Source organism: Cornus florida, unplaced genomic scaffold (genome assembly GCF_030987335.1).
Source record: "Cornus florida cultivar Cherokee Brave unplaced genomic scaffold, ASM3098733v1 CherokeeBrave_3.0.0_Hap2_Chr04, whole genome shotgun sequence".
Taxonomy (NCBI): Eukaryota; Viridiplantae; Streptophyta; class Magnoliopsida; order Cornales; family Cornaceae; genus Cornus; species Cornus florida.
Genome location: NW_026775574.1, coordinates 58780951 through 58803566, shown reverse-complemented (window position 1 = coordinate 58803566; position 22616 = coordinate 58780951). Strand labels below are relative to the sequence as shown.

Genomic DNA, 22616 nt, shown 5'->3' with positions numbered 1-22616 from the left:
TATTTGCCTTACTTGGGTTTCTAGCTTCGCAATAGATTGAGAGTGAGAATGAAGTAATTGAGTGTTAGCTTCTAAAGTGCCCAAAGCATTCAAAACTTTTTCTTCAAAGACGGGACTTCTAGTATTTCCTTGGGAATAAGATTGGTTGGGAAAATGAGAATTAGCAAATTGATTCCCTTGTGATTGATAAGGTCTATAACCTTGGGATCCCTGGTTTTGAAGTGGAGGTGGAATGTACTTCCCTTGAAAACCGCCTTGGGAAGGGTTTGAGCCCTCTCCTTGGTTTTTCCAAGAGAAATTCGGATGATTCTTCCAACTTGGATTATAGTGAGTACCATAAGGATTGTTCCCTTGGTTCACAAAAGCAGCATTAATTTGTTCATTAGGTTCATTTTGCATTTGTCCGTGAGGACAATGAGAAGTAGAATGAAGAACACTAGAACAAGTCATACATGTTTCATTCGATGCACGATGAGAATGGTTAGGGAAGGAAGATACTTGGTTCGCTGAGTTTTAGTTAATCAAAAATTGATCAAACCTTTGAGATAAAGACTTCATTTCGGCGGCTATTTCATTTGAATGGTCGACTTGATGTAAGCCAACACTCTTCCTAACTTGTGAATTTCTACTATTCTTGGATGATAATGTTCTATGCAAAGAATTTTCTCTCATGCTCTCATAAAGACGCCACATGTCATCCTCATGCCTATCAATGTATGAGCCACCCATGGAAGCATCAACCATACCCTTATAATTGTCCGATAAGCTCTCAAAGAAATATTGAACTAATTGCCATTTGGGCATGTCATGATGTGGACACTTCCTAAGCAATTCATTGAAGTATTCCCATGCCTCATGAAATGTTTCTCCATCCCCATGTGAAAATTCTCGAATTGAGGTTCTCATAGCATTGGTTTTTGAAACCGGATAGTAGTTCTTCAAGAACTCTTGTTGCATTTTTGCCCAAGAAGTGATTGAAAAAGGCTTAAGATTGTTAAACCAATATTTTGCCTTGTCTTTTAAGGTGAATGGAAAAAGTTTGAGTCTTAAGACCTCTTCCGGCATGTCCGTGTATTTTATGGTGGAACATACTTCAATAAACTCATCCAAATGCTTGTAAGGTTCTTTACTTGGAAGTCCATGACAATTAGGAAGCATATGAATGGTTTGTGGCTTAATTTCATAATGATGTGCTCTAAATGGAGGCAATTGGATGCATATAGGTGCATTATATTCATTAGGCATATAATGATCTCTTAAAGCAAGAGGTGGATTAGCTACTTGAGGTGCAACATGAACACCTTGGTTTTGAATTCCTTGATTGATGATGGGAGGTTGTGGAGCATACATTGGTCTTGGCATTCCATATGAAGCTTGGCCTTATTGTTGTGGTGGTTAGTGAATGTATGGCCTAGGCATGCCTAATAGTACATGTATGTTCTCATTGTGAACATTAGGATGAAGAACACCTTGTTGGTCTATGTGACCAAGGTCCTCAACATGATCATCATTATGGTCGTCCATTGATAGATTGGTTCTTTTTGAACTTCCTCTTCCCCTAGGATTTCTAATGATGGATTCAAGATGCAAATCAAGAGGGACAAGAGTTGGTCTCAATGAACGACGACCATGCATGCACAATGTAAAACACAACAAGCACAAAGAATGACAAACATTATGCCTTCATAGTAATGCAATTAGACTTCTTCCACAAACACTTAACTCATACTCCCATGCTTTAACAACAATGATGTAAAGAACAAATAAAAACAAGCCTCCATACAGGCCGACGATTTAACTAAGGGATTGAGTAAAGAAAGTTTCATAAAGGTCCTTTAGCACTTCAACTCCAAATTTAAAGCTTAGCTTAGTAAATTTTTTAAATTTTAGCTTTTTACTTTCTTTGCTTTGCTTAAATGCTCATTTACTTGCTTCCTCTCCAACAATGCACCTAGTCAAGTAAGAATAACACAATAAGTAACCAAAAAGAAAAAAAATAAAATAAAGTAAAGATACAATCAAAAGAGTACTAATCCTAATTGATTCCATAATTCTGACGTTGCCAAATCAAATCAATCCCCGGCAATGGCGCCAAAAACATGGACGGTCTATTGCACTACCATCAAGTTTAGAGAGTGTGCATTAAGGCGAGGGCCAAGTTTTACATTTATAGAAGCCACTACTACCTTTCACTATAAATATAGCTAGGGCGAGTAGGGATCGTCCCAATGGATTGTGAGGGTCGAATAAGGTTGTGGAATCACTATTAGGGCTAGTAGGTCGAGTAATCAAATAATTGGTTGGTTGGTTGATTAAACTAGAGAGTAACTAAATTAAACTAAGTGATAACAAAAGAATGCAACTAAGAACAAATAAGAAAGAGATGAGTCTTGGGGTTTAGAGATCACCACTAAGCAATGCATTTCTATACCATTGACAAGTGATTAATGAGGGCAAATGGTGTGTTGCAATATTAGTGTGTGTGTGTGTTTGGTTGATTCAATAAGCAAGGAAGACTAGTTAAGCATGTATTGTCTAAACATCATGTGAAAGGCACAATATATCTAAGCAATGAAGCATATATTATCTAAACAACATGTGAAAGGCACAATAGATCAAAACAAGTCATTAATCCTTTCATTAAGCTCACAATTCAAGTACAACACAAGGTTAGAGACATATGCTACTTGCATTCAAAAGCTTGGATCATCAAACAACAAGCATGGATTGTCCTCTCATTAACACTACACTATAACTACACTACATTTACACTACTAGCATGAAAATAAACTAGGGGAGAGGCATAATCCATCAATGAATAAGTATGAACCATCAAGAAAATCACAAGAGCATTCCATTAAGCACTATGTTTTGACAATCTCTAAATCTATAGCATCAATACACATAGACATGCATCAATAACACAAAATTTAGAGACAAGCACATGAACATCTATTCTAACATACATAGACATATGAGTAGAATGAAATGATCAATTGAAAACATTTAACCACATAAATCATTGAACAATCAAGTTCTATATATATCAAAGTGTCAAAACATTAATTACAACACTAATCCCTCAATAATATATAAGATTAAGATATAGAAAGCATGCTTGGGGCTAACTTTAGCCCCAAGATGATGTCTAGCCACTCATGGTGATGTTGCTCCAACCCTCAAGGGCTAACTCCATGGAAGAAATCTGCTCCTTGTTGATGAAGAACTCCAATGGTGTCTCTAGCCTTCTCCTCTTTTCTTCTACACTAAGAATAGCCTCCAAAGTTGTATCTACCAAATGCTAAGTATCTCTCCCTCAAAAAGTGCATCATATTCCTTTTATAGGTAGGTCAAGTGACACACAAAATGAGTTAGGGTCGTGCAAAGAATATTCTCTAATGATTGGATAGAGGACGGATTGAATAAGCTGGCTTTTTAACTTTTTCGCACTGGAGGAAGTTTGATCGATCGAACCTTAGACTTGGATCGATCAAACTTGGCTGAGATCTATCGAACTGAGGTGGATTGATCCAACTGGTTGAGCTTTTTGGGGAAAGACAAATCCAAGATATTTTGGGAGATATTTTTGGGAAAAGGATAAAGTGGTTAGTGGGTGGTACAGCTGTGGATAAGATTAATCATTTGAATAAGGACAAAAGTGTTCGATCGATCGAAGGGTGGTGTTGGATCAATCGAACTTTGGATTTTCTGCTTTGGGTTAAGGTTTGGATCTATCTTGAAGTGCTGAGATCGATCAGTGGTTGATCGATCGAACCTTGAAGTTAGATTGATTGAACTTTGTTGCTTCTCACCTTTGGCTTCGTTTGCTTCTTTCTTTCTCCACTTTGCTCTTTTCTTTGTTTAATCCCAGAATTACTTCAATTAAGCTCTTATTTGGCTGAGTTAGCTTATTTTCGGGATAAGTGCTTGAAAATGGAAATAATTCAAAATCAATCCAAAATGGTAAAGTAAGATAGATAAAGGTACTAGAATGCCTAAGCTTAAGGGGTTTAAATACACACTTTTCAGCGCTCATCACCTGTACTCGGGCTCCTGCTTCTTATAGGAGTAAGACTCAGCAGGAACCTCTTCAATAATAGCAACCATAGACGATGTCTCAAAAGGGACTGATGCAGAAGATGAAGACGATGAAGAAGACTCTACAACTGGGGATGGAGAAGGCGGCACTCTATATACTCTTTTCCTAGTAAGAGTCTTTCCTCTGCGCTGCATCTGCAAAATCAAGAAAAATAAATCAGTGCACAGGTATATGATAAGGTAAGCTACTGATAAGGAAACACAAAGCATGCCCGAGTCAGATAAAAATAGAGAATAGACAAATAGGATCATGCTTGTACAAGAAGTGATTAAGAATGCTTCAAGACCATCATTCTATATGCCTCAGCTAAGCAGAACAAGTCAGATTTGCAATGATGGCATAGAGTGCAAAAAAGTCACATTTGGAACATTTTGAGCAGAAGTATGATCAACTGGGCAAGCATAGGTTGTGATGTGCATAAATGATGCAACATGCATTCACAAACCTAAAACTCAAGTAGATGCTGCAATGACATGATAAGTAGACCATAGGATGACATCGTATCATTTCCTAAGTAAGAATGTCTACAAGTGTAACAATTAAGAGCAAATGGAGTAAGCAGGATAACATAGAGCATGTATACGGATGACAAATGTCAACCTAGGACTCAAGAAACAGGCATGTCATGTAATAAAGACTAAGTGAAATGCACAGTTGCATAACACTACAATCTAAGGCATGTTATGACAAGCCAGTTCAAAAATGAATCCTGGACATGGTATGCAATGAGATGGCATATATCAGAATGATGCACATATATCAACAAAAACTCCAGATAAAGAAATATCCTGTACTACCATGCAACAAAATCAACATCTTATGATCACTTATGGCTCGTGACCCCCTCTAAGTAATAAATGAAGCAGAGAATGGTCTAAAACTGAGAAGACAAGAAGCGTACCATAGTGGAATCAAAATTTGGATCAGAAAGAACCTCGATCATAAGAATGGATCACAAGTGTATAAGATCAAGCAAATGACATTCAACAGATAAATATCAAGATCAAGCAAACATATTTCCAACTTGGTTCAATTTATTTTTCAGAATACAATTGAAGCTCAAAAAGTGATACTAAAGCCAAATAATAGAAACGACATCCAAATCGTGCATTTAAACTCAAGTGACCATTACACACCCCCAAACTTAGTTAGAAATCAATTCCAAGAAGATAAACTCAAAGGATGCATAGAAATGCCCAAAAAGTGTTAATATGACATAAGTGTGTGCAAAATGGTGTATATACAAGCAACAAGTTGCAATTATTCCCAAAGTGCACACAATTATTCAAAAGAAATCACATTTGACAAGTTTCAAAGTTATGAAGCAATAATGGAATCATATGACATCAAAAAGTTGGGTTGGAACACAATTAGTCATTTTGCAAGAAAAGATCAAAAATCATGATAAGGAAGGTCGAAAGACATTAAACTTGTGCCCTATCACGGTAAAAATCAAGATTTTATCACCAATAAGTTCAAAGGCATTTATCACATGCAAATGGATTGAAATGAATCACATGGAACAAGCTTCAATTCAGATAAGGGCATGTTGGTCAACTTTGGGATTACTCTACACTTTTGGGGCAAAATTGGAATTTTTGAAAACTTTTTGAGTGAAAACATTCATTTGCATTGTATAAAAGCATCATGACAAGAATCATTCAATGAATGGACATCAAAAGAAGGACTCATGCAACTCAATTTCTCATTTTCAAAACAAAGTTAAAAAATTTCCTTTTTAATTATTTGAAACCCAACAAGTGTGATCACAAAGCATTTCAACACTTAAGGTCATTTTACCAAAACAATGTACTTAAATTAATTAAAAATTTTCAAAGAGGTCCATTTGAAACATTTTTATGCATTGAAGACAAGACTTGACATTTTCAATTCAAAAGCACAAAATTCAAGTCAATTCATGCTTGCAAGTAATTTAGACAACTTAGAACACATCCATGCATTTCATAGACTAGCAAATGAAACAAGACAAGACTATGCTCGCAACATTTCAATTTTTTTTATTTTATTTTTCTATAAGCCACTTAAGTTCAAAATCAACATCAACATCTCAACTTTTAAAACAATTTAAAATTTTCTTCTTTTGAATCCAAAATCAACATCTCAACTTTGAAAATTCTTTTCAAATTCCATCTCAAGTCCCAAAAACAAATCACATGCCCTTTGGAAATTTTAAAATAAAGTTCAATTTGAATTTCTCGAAAATCCAGCATGGTTTCTCTTTAAAAATAGACTTTCCAAAAATTTCAAAACACAACAAAGATCATGCATTTCATTCATTCAATTATCAGAAATCCGTTTCAACATTCAAATCAATCACATTCAACAATCAAATAGGGACACCGCCCATAACAATTCACAAACCCAATTAAAATTTGCCCGTTCTCTTTCTAACTACAACGAACTCCACAAATCATCATCCATGTCTATTTTGTTCCCATCAGCATTCAACCAACATCAAAGGCCAATCCAAATCAAATGTTACCAATATTTTTGCTTTTTTATTTTATTTTATTTTATTTTAATTTTTAGTTGTTTTGCTTCTTTTCAATTTTTATTTTGTTTTCCATTTTTGTATATCTACAAAAATATAAACAAGTAACAACTAAAATGCAAGAGATAAAAATAAAATGGCAATAATAAAAAAATAAAATAAAGCAAACCAAAACACAATAATAATAAAAATAAATTGATTTTTCACATACCTAAGAGAAAGATAAAAAATAGAGAAGGAGAGGGAGATTCTTAAGATTTTCCAGCCAACCGTGGCCGGAGATGATGACCAGAGTTTCGCTGGAAAGTTCAGAGCTCACCGGAACTTGAAACCGAGGTCTCCTTGGCCTAAATCGGCCAGAGACAATGTATTTGATGCTGCCTGAATGAGAAAAGAGAGAATGGAAGATGGGATTTGGCCTTTGAGAAAAAAATCTTCACCGGATTTAATGGTGGAAGCGACGGGTTGGTTGGGTTGTCCTTTGGTTGCCGGACTGAGAAGAGGGAGGTGGGTGGTGGTGTGTGCTTGCCGGTGGGAGATTGAGGAAGGGAGAATGAGAGGGTGAGAGAAGGATGAAAGAATTGGGGAGAGGGAGAGATGGGGAGGTCGACAGAAAAACGAAGAGAAATGGAGGAAGAGAGAAGAAAGAAAAAGAAAAAGAAAAAAAAAGAAAAAGAAAAGAAAAATAGGGGAGGAGGAGAGAGAAAAGAAAAATAAAATAAAATAAAAACAAATAAAATTAGGGTTTTAGGGTGAAGTTGAACGGCCAAAGGAGTTTCTGAAAAATTCAAATGACGCAATCTCGATCGATCGAAGTATTTCAATCGATTTAACTCTCAGCTTTGATCGATTGAAGTGGATTTCGATCGATCAAAATTGATTTCGATCGATCAAGATTAAATTTGAAAGGTCCTTAACCCAGGTGGTTCAATCGATCGAAGTGGGACTTCGATCAATCGAACTGGAGTTCGATCGATCGAAACCTCAATGGAAGTGCACAAAATGCAAGAAATGGTCTGGAAGCCAGATTTTTCAACTCAATATATATCTAGATGACACAAGAAAACATAAAAACCAGAAATGAGGGAGGAATAGGGTTATGAACCATACGAAACACACTAGTCTTTAACGTCTCTAGCAAGACGTTGGACTTTTTTAGCCCGTATCAAAAATCTTGTTATGCATCCCCTCCTTGACGGGGTGAATAGAATTTTGAATCCCACCCAACAAACTATTCCCTAAGGAACTTGTTGGATTTGATTCAAATGAGATTGCTAGTCCTTTGACAATGCAACTCTTGGGCTTCCATGCCCTTTCAACACTTGGTTTTAAAACATTTTCTTTTGAAACTTTTTTTTGGAAGATGGACCATTCGAAGTTCCAACATCAAACAAAAATTCATTTTTTTCAAGTTCATTTTCAAGGCATTTCTCAACAACTCATACATCTTCATGCTTGTCCATGGAATTCCGGGTTGGATTAAAAATGTTCAACTTTACTTTCATGTGACCAAATGAGATCTTCTTTATCCCCATCCTACAATTAATGTTGGCATTAGCGGTAGCCAAGAAAGGATAGCCAATGATAACAGGAATTTGGCTTTTAGGATTTGAAATCGGTTCCGTGTCAATGACAATGAAATCAACTGGGAAGAAGAACTTATCAATTTTAATCAAAACATCCTCAATAATACCCTGGGGCATCTTAATTGATTGGTAGGCTAGTTGCAAAACTGCCGATGTCGGTTTCAAATCACCTAAGCCCAATTCAACATAAACTGAATAAGGGAGAAGATTCACACTCGCTCCTAAATCCAAAAGAGCCCGATTAATAACATGGTCACCAATAGTGCAAGAAGTAGTAGGTGAACCGGGGTATTTGAATTTTGGGAAAGTGTTATGTTGCAAGATGGAGCTTACTTGCTCGGTTAAAACAATTTTTTTTGGTGCTTGACTTTTGTTCTTCCTCTTAAGGGTGCAAAGATCTTTAAAAAATTTGGCATAGGCCGAAATTTGTCAAATTTCATCCAAGAGAGGACGATTAATTTTTACTTGCCTAAATACTTCAATTATTTTATTAGCCTTATTTTATTTTTCAAGAGAGGTAGATGCTTTCAAAGCATCCAGAAATGGAGCCTTTGGTCCAAAAAAATTTTCAAAATTCTTTTTCAAAACATTTTCAACACTAGAATTTTTCAAATCTTTCCCAACAAAGGGGTCTTTCACATGTAATGAAGGAGGAATAGGATGTGAGATGGGACGGGTGTCAACTTTTGGTTGCACCGGTTCACTTTCTTCATTTGATTCACCAACTTGATTATCCACAATTCTTTCACTTCTCAAAGTGGTCACCGCATTCACATGTTTAAGTGTTGGACCTTCCGAAGAGGAGTTGGTCTCCACAACAAATTGTTGCTTGGGTGGTGGATTCAAAGTCATTTTCCATTTTTCTCTAGCATTCAATGTACTAGCTATTTGCTCGACTTGGGTTTCTAGGTTCGCAATCAATTGAGAATGAAGCATTTGGGTATTTACCTGCAACGTGCCCAAAGCGGTTAGAACTTTTTCTTTAAATGCGGGACTCCTTGAATTTCCTTAAGAATATGAAGATTTGTTTGGAAAATGAGAGTTTGAAAATTGGTTACCATGTGATGCTTGATAAGATGATCTATAACCTTGGGAACCTTGGTCTTGCATTGGGGGCAGATAATACTTGCCTTGAAAACCACTTTGGGAAGGGTATGAGCTTTTCCCTTGGCTTTTCCAAGAGAAATTTGGACGGTTCCTCCACCCGGCATTATAATGAGTGCCATAGGGATTATTCCCTTGGTTAACAAAAGTTGTATTCATTCGTTCATGGTGCTCACTTTGCATATGTCCATGGGGACAATTGGAAGTGGAATGTAAAATACTAGAACAAGTCATGCATGATTCATTGGAAGGATGAGGAATATGATTAGGGGAGAAAGACACTTGGTTTACCGAATTTTGGTTGATCAAAAATTGATTAAACCTTTGGGATAAAGATTTCACCTCAGTGCCTATAGCTTTAGAATTGTCAACTTGATATAAGTCAACATTCTTCCTTCCACCTATATTTCTACCATTTTTAGATGACAAAAATTGATGCATTGAATTCTCACTCATGCTCTCATATAAGCGCCATACATCATCTTTATGCCTATCAAGATAAGAACCACCCATGGAAGCATCAACCACACCTTTAAAATTATCCTACAAACTTTCAAAGGAAAATTGAACCAATTGCCGTTTAGGAATGTCGTGATGTGGACACTTCCTAAGCAAATCGTTCAATCGCTCCCATGCCTCATGAAACAATTCCCCATCCCCTTGTGAGAATTCTCAGATTGAAGTTCTCATTGAATTGGTCTTTGATACCGGATAGTACTTTTTCAAGAACTCTTGTTGCATCTCTGCCCAAGAAGTTATCGAAAAAGGCCTCAAATTGTTAAACCAGTATTTTGCTTTATCTTTAAAGGTAAAAGGGAAGAGTTTAAGCCTTAAAACTTCTTCTGGCATGTCCGTGTATTTCACGATGGAACACACTTCAAGAAACTCATCCAAATGCTTGTAAGGTTCTTCACTTAGTAGCCCATGATAATTAGGAAGCATTTGAATTGTTTATGGTTTAATCTCAAAATGGTGTGCTCTAAATGGAGGTAATTGAATGCATGTTAGTGCATTATACTCATTTGGCACATAATAATCTCTTAAAGTATGAGGAGGATTCATAACCGGTGGCTTGACACGAGCACCATGATTTACTTGAACAACGGGAGTTAGGGGTGGAATAAAAAATGGCCGAGGCATTCCCAATGGAATTTGGCCTTCTTGTTGTGGAATGAAAGGTCTTGGCATGCCTAATGGTACTTAGATGTTGTCATGATGCACACTAGGGTGAAGAATACCTTGTTGGTTGATGTGACCAAGGTCCTCCACATGGTCCTCATTATGTTACTCCATTGATGAAATGGCGTCACTAAAATTACCCCCTCCTCTAGGATTACGGACAATGGATTCAAGATTCAAATTAAGTGGGACAAGAGTTGGATTTAATGACCTACGACTATGTATGCACAATCAAAACAAACAACAATTCAACAACAAACACGTAGCAAACACTTCTCCTCCGCAACAAATCAATCAACAACAATCCTCCATATACATTGATCCCATACTCCCATGCTTTCAACAATATGCAAGAAAAATAAATTGCCTCCACGCAGGCTCACAATCTATCTAAGAAAATAAAACTTGCCACCACGTGGGCCGACGATTTAACTAGAGATAGAGCTAGAAAAGCTCACAAAGGGTTCTTAAGCAACTTCAAATTTATTTTTCAATTTTTTCTTTTTTTGTCTTGCTTTGCTTCACTATTTTTTATTTTTAGCTTTTTATGCTTTGTTTAGCTTAGCTTTCTTTTTTTGCTTTAGACTCCTTTTGCTTCACTTCTCTTGGCTCAATGCACCTAACCAATCAAGAATAAACACAATAAGTAACCAAAATAAAATAAAAATAAAGACAAGATCAAAAAAGTACTAATTCCTAATTGATTCCCAAAATACGGCGTTACCAATCCCCGGCAACGGTGCCAAAATTTGGTGTGTCACAAGTTGGAATAAGAGTGTGGTATGTGAAATGAAATGTGGCCAAGTTTGAATTTATAGAATGCCACTACCATTACTAACTATTAAAGTAGCTAAAGTGAGTATGGATCGTCCTAAGGGAAAGGAAGCGTGTTTTAGGATCAATTGTTGGATTAATAGGTCGAATGATCAAAAGATGGTTTGATTGATTAATTAAACTAAGATTCAACTAAAACAATGCAAGTAAATAACAATCTAGAAATTAGGGAAAGATATATGAGAGAGAGAGGTCTTGGGGCTTAGAGTTCACCACTAAGCCTCACTTCACCAAACACTAGCAATTGTAAATCAATGGGGAAATTTAAGTTGTAAAATGTGTGTGTGTGTGTGTGACTAATAGAAAATGAAGCATGATGGATGACAAATAAGCATAGATTGTCTAGTCAATCTAGTGAATAACACAACTTATCAAATGAGACCAATAACCATTCAATTTAAACACAATTAGTGCATACACAAAAATCTAGAGATATGTACTCTTTGCATTCATAAGTATGGAACATCAATAACAAGAATGGATTGTCTACCTACTTAAGAAATTAAAGCAACTACACTACAACTAAGCTAGTGACATGAAAATTAAACTAAATGTGTGGCATAATCCATCAAGAAATGAGTGTGAACCATCAAATAAACCACAAGAGTGTTCAATTAAGCACTATGCCTTGACTATCACTAGATTTATGACATCAACACACATAGACATGCATCAATTTCATTAAATCTAGATACAAGAACATGAACATCAATTCTAGCATAGATAGACAATTGGATAGAACTAAATGATCAATTGAAAACATTAATCCATACAAATCAAGCAAAAATTACAAGATTTATATTTATTTATGATCAAAACATCTATTACAAGCAAGCCTAGGGGTTATCTCTAGCCTTAAAAGAAGAATTTAGCCACTCATTATAGTGGTCATGGAGCCCTCAAGGGCTAGCTCGGAGGTTGGCATCATCATCTTCATCCTTGATTTCTTCCCAAAACCCTAGTTCTAGAAAGAAAACTATTTTTTTCTAAGAGAACTCTATCAAGATATTTTTCAATTATCTTGAATGAATTAATTACAAGCCTTTGAGTAGGCACCAAGTAAAAAATACAGCCTATGATTGGAGGAAATTCGCAGCTGCACAAGTTAGGTAGAGATCGGCGTACTCGGGAATTAGATATCTCACTGCCAGCTGTATTTGCGATCGATCGAAGATTCTCGATCGATCAAACACTTAGCTTCGATCGATCAAAGCTGGGCCTTATCCACTTTGCTGAGCTGGCACCGCCTCATTTTAATCAATTGTAGAACTCTTCAATCGATCAGGATTCCCTTCGATCGATCAAAGCACCTCTGGTGCATTTTCTTGGTTTTTTTTCAACTTTGCTCCTTAGCTCCAAAATTGAGCTAAATGGCTTTTGTTAGCCTGTTTGGACTTTATTAACCTGAAGTAGGCAAAAACACAAATAACTACTTAAATCATGAAAGTAAGATAGATGAATGGACAAAAATACCCTAACTTAGGTACTAAAATGCGTCACATTTAAGCACTCATTAGAGGGACAATGTGGTCATTTACTATGTGTGAAAACACTATTGATGTTGAGTAGGGATGGTACATTGTGCTAACAGTCCAATTTACATGCCAATCGGTGCTCTATTTCTGGTTCTGTAAGTTATATTTAAGTACAGAGATTCTCAAGGGCAAATGAGTCTCTTCACATATTTATTGGGTCATTTTACACTAGCTTGGGATATTTCATTGTATTATATTGCTTAGAAATTTAATTTATTTTAGAATACATAGCTGCAACAACAAGATTATGTATTTAGTGACAAGTGTCCTCACTAGGGGTATTTTGGTTGTTGTAAATGATGAACACTTGTTTGACACATGTCCTGTGGTCCCAGTGTGAGAAAATTAGGCTTGCTATGCATTTCTTAGTGACCAAGCTTGATTTATATTGCTGATATACATATATAATGTAATGACCCGGCCATTTTCCTTCCTTTCCTTTTCTCAAATTTTCACGGATATTTTTTTTCCGTTGATCTTTTCCTTTCTGAGTTCAGTTTCTCGTCACTTAGTGTCATCTTGAGTGCTCGGGGATGGTTTCCAAGACTCTTTTCCTTGGATTGATGACTTCCTTTGAGGACCGAGTCATTTTCATATTTTCACTTTTGTAACACTATTTACTTTCGTCTTTTTCTCGGTTGTCACTTTGTTGGCATAACCTCACTTTTCGTGTTCGGATTTGATTCCGGTTTTGCATGCTTCCACGATATTTAAATTTCATACTATGTGTATTTTCACTTTTGTAGAAAAGCTTGCTAAGTGCTTACTTTTCTTGTAAAGGGTATAGATGCATGACTATTTTGTAATTTTCTAAACTTTAGGGGTTTTTGTGTAATTACTGTAAAGTAATTATTTTTCGTCTTAGGGACCATTTTGCAATTTAATTTGGAAGATATTTTCAAAAAGGATTTTTTTGCAATTTTTAGAAAGTGTGACAAGTGTCACACTCTCATTGGTCCACTTGTTGACACGTGTGTGGAAACACTTTGCGGCCTTGGATGAGGACATGTGGAGGGTGGAGATTTAACCACTTGTTGGCCTAGGATTGGTGCACTTGTTGGCTTGGATGGTTGACAAGTGTAGGCTTGAGATTTAACCTAGGATGGAGCCTTGGATTTGTGACAAGTGTAGGCTCACAATTTGATCTTGCATTAGTGTGTGTGTGAGAGGTAGTGTAAGAGCACATAGTGAGTGGAGGATCTCTATCCCCTCCACTCACATTTCATCTTCATCATTTTTCATTTCCTCCCTCTTTTGTAAAGAAAACCCTAGCCTCCATGGATGGAGCCTAAAGCCTAAGCTTTGACCTTGATTTTTAAGTGCCTTCCATTGATTTCCAAGCTTGAACTTGGGAATACACTTTGTTCCTCTCATCTTCGTCTTCATAACCCTAGAAGGGTTTGCCATTTTGTGTTGATTTTGCCTTAGATTCTAGAGAGACACTTCTCTAATGAGGTAGGGAATGTTATAGGGTTATATGTTTGTTGTCTTACATGTTTTTGATGCTTATACAACTTGTATGCATGTAGTGTATTAATTTGAGAAATTATGATTAATGGTAGTTTGCTTATAACTCATTTTAGACTTGGTAAATGGCATGACCATGAGTTGATCTTTGATATATGTTAATTTGGGTTGATTTAGATGAGTTTTCAAATCTAGAGATTAAATGGATTTAATTTGGTTTAAATTCTAGTAAATTGTGTTTTGCTTGTAATCCATCTTAGACTAGATATATGGTATAACCATGACTTAGTGCTTGATATAAATTAATTTGAGATCATTTGGACAACTTTTGAAATCTAGAGATTTAATTGATTTAAATTAGTTAAATTCAATTTGATGATATCTTGCTTATCTTGCACTTTTGATTTGATATATGTAAAGACCATGATATGTTGCTTAACATATATTAATTTGAGGTCATTTGAAATCTAGAGAATTTAATCACCTTGTTTAATTAAATTCTATCTAATGGCTCCATGGATCTATTGGTATTTTAGAGGTTGTTTCTATATTCAAATTATGGACTTGAACTTGTTATGTATTCACTTGGTTGTGTTTTGAGCATTGGACAACTTTGTTGTTATAATTATATTCATGAGAATATGTTTTCTTTATAGAATATATTGATGCCATGTGTAGTGAATTGCACACTTTGTAATTGACATTATGTATGTCATTTTAGAATTGAAACTCTAAGGCATGGATTGTGTGATTTTAACCTACTTGTGCATGGACGGTGTTTTCATGCATTATATAAGTTATGTATAAGTTGTAAACTTATTTGGTTTAATTTTGGAATCTTGGAACATTGTTGAGTTGAGATGGCTAGGGTTTGGCTCTAGTACGGGGACGTGAGTCGTCTAAGTCATTGAGATAGTGCGCACTTAGGGTGGTCTTCCCTACGGGTTAGTGCCTGGAATAACTATTGAGGTCTCGGCAGAATTCCGAGCGTAGATGTCCAAGTCTTCCATTATTTGTTTTCGCATTCAATTCCAAGTTAACAATTATGTTTATATTGTAACTTGTGGTTTTAGTTATTGGCGATTTTGATGTTGTTAAGTACATCCATGTATATGATTTTAATGAATCATTTTGATGTTGTTAAGTACATCCATACTAAATTGATATATTTAGTTGATTTCACACTTTTAGATTTCTAGTTGATAACCTAGAGAACCTATGTCTTGATGTGTGGTATTAGATATTCTAATTATGCTAAATTGTTATATTTAGTTGATGTTGCATTTTAGACTTCAAGTTGATTACCTTGAGAATCTATATGTTGTGCTTTGTGTAAGCATGCTCCTATGTTGTTGCGTGTAAGCATGACCCTATGTTGCTAAAATTGTATGAATGAGGTGATTGATGCTAGAAATGATCCTAGGTAGCTAGGATGCTTCTTGAGGCTCACCTTTGACATAGACGTTAGGTGGAATGAACCACAATAACTAAATCATGCAAACTTGTAAAACGTAGGTCGATGCATGCTCATTTCCTACGAGTAGCTTTATGTTACTCACCCCTACGATACTGGGGCATATTTCAGGTACAAGAATCAAGGTTGCGATTCTCGTCATGCTTGGATGATTGGTGGACTTGAAGATTTCCATTTCTTGTAAAGGTTGGCTTGAAAAGCCACTTGTAGCCTTATATGTCAAAATATGTATATTTGAATTTAAACATGTAGTGTGTACATAAGTGCACTCCTTACAATGTATTTGACATGTATAAGATAAGGCCGGAGGCCAATGACATGTATTTGTATTCTACGTAGTTTTGACTTCATGAGAATATTGAAAAAAATGTTAAGTTTTGTCTCACTATGTTTGCATCGGGTGTGGGAGTTCCATTTTGATTCTTCCGTAGGATCTCATTAATCATGCATGAAGTGTGGCCACGGGCCAAATGGTAATTTCTAACCATTTGCTAATTTTGGTTTTCAAAATTTCCATTTCAAATTCATTTTCCCCTTTTTGGCCGTCAGGGAGTCGGATTTTGCATCGGTCGTTTCCGGGAGCCGCGGATCATTCCCGCTCGCTCAAAATCACTTATTACGTTTACGTGCATATTCGTTTCAGCCTAGAAGTGCATTTGGGGTCAAAAGTATGTTTGGTGCAAACTTATATTTTTTGCCGTTTTGAGCCTAAATTGAGCATAAGGGCATTTTGGGGTTTTCACATGAAAAACAAAGTTTTTTTTTTTTTTTTTTGGCATGGTTGGCTAGAAAACATGATTTTGAGGGTAGTTTCTTCTTTGTGTTTTTCTCAAAAAAGCCCAAAAAGTCTTCAAAATTGCATTTCAAGTCAACATTTCAGGGCAGCCTACAGGAGTTCGAGCGCTCGAACTTTGGGCATATTTCTTAGGGCAATTTTTGAGCGCTCGAAGTCCTTATTCGAGCACTCGAAGTACTGTTCACAGGTGTGTGTGTCTTGGTTCAGCACTGCACCTACGACTTCAAATCATCATAACTTCTTCATTTTAACTCCGAATTGGTCCGTTCTTGAGTCTAAATTGATCGCGTCGAAATATGCTTTCCAATGGTACTAATTAGAGCTTCATATTCTTCTTGTGCCTCAAGTTATTCAAGCTTTAGTAAGGTAGTGTTTGTTTTTGGTTCGAACCGGGATAGGGTATTCCTTCCTTCGACTTCAGAACTTGATATCTTTGCCGTCCGGACTCCGAATCAAGTGATTCTTGAGTCTATCTTTATTAATTTTTCGTTGTCTTTCCAATGGTGTGCACGGTGGCACACATTTTAGTGTGGAATGACCATTTTGCCCCTAGGTTCATTCTTTTCCGTTTTTGAAATGTTGCTTCCGCATTTTCTTCCTTTGGGTTTTGTGACCTCGTTGAGGGTCACATTGGTGTCTTAGAGGAGTGTTGTATCTCTAAAGACCATTGTTCTATCTTTTGCTTTAACATTTTGGATCCGTTTTGGGCCATCACAGGACACACTGGGTTGAAAAATCCAGGGTCGTCACATATAAATAAGTTGTTATTTGCATGTGCACTAGAAGACAAAACAATGAGTTGTACTAGGGGAATTATGGTCTTTTTATTTAGAGAATGTCAGAATATTCATTGGTCAATGATTGGTTAATAGTGCCATGTGTATTTCCTCATTAGGGTAGGATTTCAGCTCAAGGTACCATTGTATATATCATGTTATAAAGCTGTAGCTTTTAAGCCTTGAGTGAGCACCCTTGTGAGCTACATTGTGACAATACACTCATGACACCAAGAATAATGAATATTATCTGAGTTTTGTGAGCTAATTCAACTCAGATATCCATAAAGTGTGACTGTGCATTGGAAGATGATATTCAAGGCTGTGTATTACTGGTTTGTAGGTGTAGAGGACTGGTTCAAAGGATCAAACCAAGTGTAAGGCGTTTCTTGAGACTTTTAGAGGTTAAGGCAACTGTGTTTTACCATTTTACATACAGAAACCATGCTTGTATACATTTGTTAGCTGAAGTTGTGTTTGATGTCTCAAACCTCCACCTGTGCTTGTTTTTACTTGTTTATACTTCTAATGTGAGCTTATATACTTGATCTCTTGCCGTGAGTTTCATTCTTATCATTTGAGCAAGTTTATATAGTTGAATCAAGGCTGTTCAAGTTGAGCTTTGCATAAAGAAATGACCATTTGTGGTTTTAACCTTTGAAACCCTAGCTTTTAAGGTTTTCTGTAGAATAAGGGTTGTTTGTGTACTATCATTGGTTTACCTTGCTGTTATCATTGTGATTATGATCTGAGCATTTGTGTATTGAAGATATAAGGTTATGGGAACCAATTTTTAATCTGTGTTGCTAAGATATTCCATTTTTACCTTTCAAACTACAGATTCAATAGAATAAAGAATTATAGTTGTTCTTTAATACTTTAAGCTGTGTAATCACTCTTATCTTTTCTAATAGCTAAATTATTGTTATTATACATCTTTTATATTGTATTTGGTGAGCTGTGAGAGCTCATATGGTCTAAGAAGGCTTGCTTAGATAGGAAGGAGTGCTTGTGTGCACTGTATGTGAGTTATGGTGTGTACAGAGAGTGAGATAGTTGAATAAGTTTTTTCTTGCATTACAACAAGTGGATTTGCACTAGCAGAGGCCAAAAACCAAGTTTTTTGATCCCTATTGAGAGGGTTTTACCTTGTAAACATCTCGTGTCACATGTTTGTGGTGGTTGCTTATATACATGATAAGTGCTGAAATATTGCACATTTCAGTCCTAATATAGGGTATTTTAGTCCTTTCATCTATTTTTATCTTCCTATTTTAGTTCTAATTTGTGTTGTTGTCGATCTCAGGTCAATAAGGTTTAAACGGGCTAAAAATGATTCACTAAAGCCTTTTTAAAGTCAAGCAAATGCACCGAGAAAAATCCAGAAAAAGTCTGAAAAAGTTCAGAAAAATACCAAGACAAGGGCCTACGATCGATGGCAAATCCCCTACGATCGATTGCAGGCCACGTCATCATTTGTAAAGTCAAGCCTTCAGGATCGTTCGTGTGCCACGTCATCACCATGATCAATCATAACTTCCTTGCGATCGATCACAAATCCTAGTCAGCATCTAGTCAGTGGATAAGGCAGTGAGTTGTCAAGCGGATAAGATAAAGGCCACGTTAGCACGATCGATCATAAATTGTTGGCAGCGAGCTATTTTATTCCTGACTTCCCTGATCTTCACCTACCAAATGGCTACATGATTAAATGGTTTCGGGGCATATTTCTGCTCTATTTTGGGCTCCAAGGGTCTTTTATAAAAGCCAAACTGAACTAATTTTAATAGGTTAGCTTTTATATTATTAGATTAGCTTTTTAAAAAGTTAGAATTCTTTCTCTGGAATTAGGGTTTTGGAAGTAGAAGCAAAGAAGATCTCTAGAAGAATCATTTCTCTAGGGTTTCAAACATCAAGATCAAAAGGAAGAAGATGAAGCCATGCTTGGAAATTTCCCTTGAGGGTTCCAAGACCACATCCACCTTCTCCATGAGTGGCTAGACTTCTCTTTAAGGCTTGGATGAGCCCTAAGCTTGTAATCTAAACCCTTGTGTTTCATCTTTTTGTGGAATTAATGTTATAAATGATGCTATAGCCTTGTGTATATAATGAAATTTGGGTTTTCCTATGATTTCTATAGTTAAATTCTTCCTAATAATTCTCTATGTTGGTTACATGTCTATGTGTGATTATTTGAGAATTTAGTGATGGCTATGCATAGATTTCACTAGATACACTTGTTGATTAATTTGATGAATTATGCTTATACTTGATGGATTGCACTACATCTTTAGTTTAATTGCTTTGATTTCATTGTCTTGACTTAATTATAGTTTAATTGCATTTCAATTCTAGTTAAGTAAACAATCCATTCTTGAATTTGATAACCATGGCTTATTATTGCAAATTACGTTATTCTCTAGATTGATGTGTGCTACAATTGTTGAGTAATTAGATGGTTTATGCTTAGACTTGATGAATTACATTACATTTTAGTTTACTTGTTGATAAGTAGACAATTCATGCTTGATTTTGATATCCATGCTTATTTTTGCAATTAGTAGCCACATTTTATTACAACATGATTTTTCCCTAATTAGTTAAAGGCATGTGGTTTAATGAATGAGCTTATTGGTGATTCCTATGCCTTAAGACTCCTTTCCTATCTCTTAAACTCTACTTATTTTAGTTGAATTTACTTTGTATGTTTTTAGTTTAATTGTAGTTTAATCAAACCAAACTAACTTTCTTTTCAATCTCATTAGCACTAAAGTTCAATTTGATTCTAGCACGTGTTCAATCTCTTGGGATAATCCCTTCTCACTATACTTTATAGTATCAGTGTTAAGTAGCTTTTATAAATTTAAAAGGTGAAGCTCACTTGACATTGTTAAAAGTAACATATTTTTGTGCACGCACTTAGGTCGCTTCACGTTTTTGGCGCCGTTGCCGGGGATTAATGGTTTTGTTGGAATTAAACTAGACAATAGTGTTCATTTGATTGTTTCTTATTTTTATTTTATTTTCTACTTTCTATTCTTCTCTCATTATTGTTATTATTTGTTCAATTAGGTACTTGACTACAAGGAAAACGAGCTTGGGAATTGGCGTTGTTGCTTGGGACCTTTGTGAGCAATTTTTGAAACTCTTGTAACTTAAATGTTCACTTCTTTATATGCTTGAGAGGTAGCCCTTGTCGAGGCTAATTACATTGTTATATTTTTATCCAAGCATAGGTCCTTGTGGAGGCCATTTATTTAATTGTTATATGCATCGGTCTTTGTCAAGGCCAATATTTTCTTTTGCATTTGTATATTGAATGTGAACGGAGCCATTTTTAGATCCATGTTTTGGGGACCATTATACCCCTTTTCCTTATGACCCTCCATCATATTTTAATCCTTATAAAATTAAGTCCAATTCGTTTTAAGTATTATCATTTAACAATGGACTTGATTACTTTTTTTATCCTCCTTGTGACTACCACCCTCCCTCACCGTTCTATGATTAACCAACTCCCTCACCTTCTAGGTACTCGCCCGGATTTGAAGAAAAAATGTTAGCTCTACTTGATGTATTTAATGCCCAAATCCAAGTTATTCATTCACAATCTTAAACCATAGCTAAGCTAGAGGTTAAAATTGGGCTAATTGCAAGTACTCTATCTCGTCAAGAGGAATGGGAAGTGGCAAGTGAGCAAACACTAAGTACTCTATCTTGTATAGAGGAGGAAGTGGAGAGTACACCAATGGTCAATCCAATAGAGCTCAACATGATTTTTGAGGACATTCCTTGTAATTTAGATCATAAGGCCACCTTAGAGAATGAGAAGAAGGTGATTCATTTAGAGGAAGAGAAAAGGGATGGAGAGAGTGTGTTTCCTAATAATCCAATTGAATCTTTGAAAGACATTGCCTTGCCAATTAACAAAGGAAGTAATCCTTTGAACATACTTTAAGTGCATAAAAAAGAGGTAACACCAACCATTATTGATTTTGTTTTCAAGACTGTGGATGAAAGGAACAAAATCATCTCTTCCATACATTTTCAAATTATCCCTTGAGGAGATGAATTCATTCTTGTGAGTGAGGATCCAATGGGGAAAATTGACAAGAGGATTAATGAGGATGTTTTTTATCCGATTTTTGATAGTTTCGACTAGAAAGTCGACCCCACGTCTTGTTAGAGACTTTAAACACTAGTTTCGTAGAGTTTTCCAACCTACTCCTCTCCCATTTCTTTTTATTTTTCATTCTTGCATCGTTTAGATAGTTCCATCGCACTTTATTGAAAAATTTCTAGCATTTAGTGCCTAGGTAGTAGCATCACGATCGATCGTGATTCATTGTGATCAGTAGACACTCATTTGGCGTAAATTTCAGCTCTCGGTATCTCAGGTACGATATATCGTACGTGAGTTACGATTGATCGCAACTTGCACTCAACATCTTCGGGCCGTTGTTCGTAAAAATTTACGATCGATCATGGCTTTTCACGATCGATCGTACCACGGTTCAAAAAAAAGAAGAAGGGGTTATTCAAAGGAGTATTTCATCTTGCTAGAGACGTAAACTTAGCACCCATAAGATGCATTGTGTCTTTTATCTTTTACATCTTGTACTTTTGTTCTTGCATTTTTGTTTATTTAATTTTCTTCTCTCTTTTGCATCTTGCATTTTGTTTCTTTGCATGTTTTCATAAAAAGAAAAATATAATTCTTTTTTTTTTTTTTTTACCATTGTGCCCTTATGTGTAGGGCTTGATCTCATATCTCTCTTTCATCTTGTGCTATATTACCTTAGAGTGTATGATTTTCTCTTCTTTATCCTATTACGATATTTGATGTGAGTTTTCAAATAGATTTTTGATTCCAAGTTTGGAGGAGAAGTTTTTCAAAATGGATCATTGCCGGGCTTTAAAGGCTTTGCCACCATGGTATACTCTTTCCTTTTTTTTTCATTGTTCTCATTGCATATTGAGGACAATGTGCTGTTTATATTTGGGGGTAAGATGGTTTGTTGCATTCTACTTAAAGTTTTGAGCTTTAATTACATGATTGAGATTTGAGATCCAGTTTAGCAATGATTTTGATCTTTTGAGGCTTATGTTCCATTGAATTGAAAAATTTCTCGACTTAAGAGTTCGATACTCCTTGTATGCCTTTAGATGCTATTTAGGACCAAATTTTCAAAAGTTTGATATCATGCTTGCTTTTGTGGTCCAGATCATCTTATTTGTGAGAATGATTTGAAGA

General features: G+C 35.8%; 2 pseudogenes; both read left to right on the top strand.

The window, feature by feature from the left end:
- Positions 1–802: 802 nt before the first annotated feature.
- On the top strand, positions 803–901 carry LOC132305940 (small nucleolar RNA R71; annotated as a pseudogene).
- An 8986-nt stretch (positions 902–9887) lies between these two features.
- Positions 9888–9986, top strand: LOC132305771 (small nucleolar RNA R71; annotated as a pseudogene).
- The last annotated feature ends 12630 nt before the right edge of the window (positions 9987–22616 follow it).